Genomic DNA, 2,500 nt, shown 5'->3' with positions numbered 1-2,500 from the left:
GGCAGCCTGTGCGCAGCGTGCGCGCTGCTCAGCCTGTCGACAGAAATTTTCGAAACTTGTCCTGCCATGCGCGCGCGCAGCGTGCGCACAGCATCCCGGCAGCGTGCGCGCAGCATGCCGGCAGCGTGTGCGCAGCGTGCGCGCTTGGGAGCCTGGCCGCAGAATTTTTCGAAACTTGCAATGCCATGCGCGCGCACAGCGTGCGCACAGCATGCCGGCAGCGTGCGCGCAGCATGCCGGCAGCGTGTGCGCAGCGTGCGCGCTTGGGAGCCTGTCGACAGAATTTTTCGAAACTTGCCATGCCATGCGCGCGCACAGCTTGCGCGCAGCGTGTGCACAGCATGCCGGCAGCGTGCGCACAGCATGCCGGCAGCGTGTGCGCAGCGTGCGCGCTTGGCAGCCTGTCGACAGAATTTTTCGAAACTTGCCATGCCATGCGCGCGCACAGCTTGCGCGCAGCGTGTGCACAGCATGCCGGCAGCGTGCGCACAACATGTCGGCAGCGTGCGCGCTCGGGAGCCTGTCGACAGAATTTTTCGAAACTTGCCATGCCATGCGCGCGCACAGCTTGCGCGCAGCGTGCTGATTCTGTCGACAGCGAGGCTAGCGAAACTTCTCCTGCCATGGCGTGCGCGCAGCGTGCTGACTCTGTCGACAGTGAGGCTAGCGAAATTTGTCTTGCCATGGCGTGCGCGCAGCTTGCGCAGCGTGTGCGCAGCGTGCGCGCAGCTTGCGCATTCGGTCGACAGTGAGGCTAGCGAAACTTGTCCTGCCGTGGCCTGCGCGCAGCCTTCGCGCAGCATGCGCGCAGCATGTGCGCAGCATGCCGGCAGCCTAGTTCCAGATTTTTTCAAATGTCGACAGAATTTTTCAAACCTTGTCAAACCCCATTTTTATTGAAATTTCCTCGCACAATAAGCTCCCCATAAGTAGTCTATGATTTTTAGGACCTTCTCCAAGTTACAAAACTAAAAAATTCCTCCCGGATTTGTTTTAATGATTTTTTCAATTTTACGACTTCTAAAAATAATAAAAAATACTTCCCGACTTCAAATATTTATGAAACTTTTTCCCATCAGAGATTGCATGTTTCTTAGTATCCCTGCAAAAAATCACGTCCAAATACCTTGTATTGAATTATTTAGAGCCCATTATGACTCCTCGCGCATAGGTGATGTCTCTTCCTGTCAAAGGGCTAAATGCATAAAATGCTATATAGGGGGGTGTGTGTTGCCTGCATATGCATGGCAGCCCATGCCCTCCTAGCTGCAGCCCCCTTCCCCCACGCCACACCCATGTCATGTTGCCTCGATATGTTGCCTCGGTATTATGGGTTTGGTGTCGGGGTCGGGGGGCTGCCACCCATGGCGGTGGTGGCCGGAATCCGGCCGCCGCCACCACGCCGCCGCCATGGGTGAGGGGGAAAAAAAAAGGCGTGGAAAGTTGCGAAATGGGGTTGTCTAGGCTTTTTTTTGGCATGGAAGAGCATGGAGTGCTAGGAACTCCTTCTCAAATGCGCGGGCATGTCGACCACAACCTCATTTCGCAACAACAACCACCCGTGTGGGGTGGCGGTGGGTGGATAGTCGCGGATTGGGGCTTGCCAAGCCAATGTTTTCAAAAAAATTCATCAAAATTAAAAACAAATGTTTTGTTGCCTTCGGATTTGTGGGCGAGCGGTGAGTCGGAGTGGAGCCGGTAAAGTTTAACCTCGGTGTGCATGGTTGTTTTTAGAAACTCAATCCAATGCCGGGGACGTTGAAAGTGACGCTCTTATGAGTTGCAAACCCGCAAGATTTAAAGAACCTTTTCAAAAAAAATTCAAACCAACAAGATTTAAAAACAGAAATTTTCATCAAAATGAAAAACAAATGTTTTGTTGCCTTCGGACTAGTGGGCGAGCGGCGAGTCGGAGCGGAGCCGGTAAAGTTTAACCTCGGTGTGCACGGTTGTTTTTAGAAACTCAATCCAATACCGGGGACGTTGAAAGTGACGCTCTTATGAGTTGCAAACCCACTAGATTTAAAGAACCTTTTCAAAACAATTTCAAACCAACAAGATTTAAACCAACAAAATTAAAAACAAATGTTTCGTTGCAAACAAATTGTGGGCGAGCGGCGAGTCGGAGTGGAGCCGGTAAAGTTTAACCTCGGTGTGCACGGTTGTTTTTAGAAACTCAATCCAATACCGGGGACGTTGAAAGTGACGCTCTTATGAGTTGCAAACCCACAAGATTTTAAAAACTTTTTGAAAATGTTTCTTCTAAATGACACATTTTGATCCTTGGCAAGTGCTCAATCTGTAACTATCCAATCACCGCCACACCACACCGGTCGGGAGTGTGTGAATGGTGTGCTTCCCGGGTTTGGCATAGACAATCTTTCGCATCGACAATCTTTTGCATGCGAGGGAATGTCTATGCCAACCCCGGGAAGCACACCATTCACCCACTAGTTGTGGGCGACGATGGGTTGGCTTCAAGTGAACTTTTGCTTGGGGT

The sequence above is a fragment of the Prunus avium genome, unplaced genomic scaffold, assembly GCF_965620075.1.
Source record: "Prunus avium unplaced genomic scaffold, drPruAviu1.hap1.1 HAP1_SCAFFOLD_42, whole genome shotgun sequence".
In the NCBI taxonomy this organism is placed as follows: Eukaryota; Viridiplantae; Streptophyta; class Magnoliopsida; order Rosales; family Rosaceae; genus Prunus; species Prunus avium.
The sequence above is the reverse complement of the archived record's forward strand: the minus strand, read 5'-3'. Positions refer to the sequence as shown.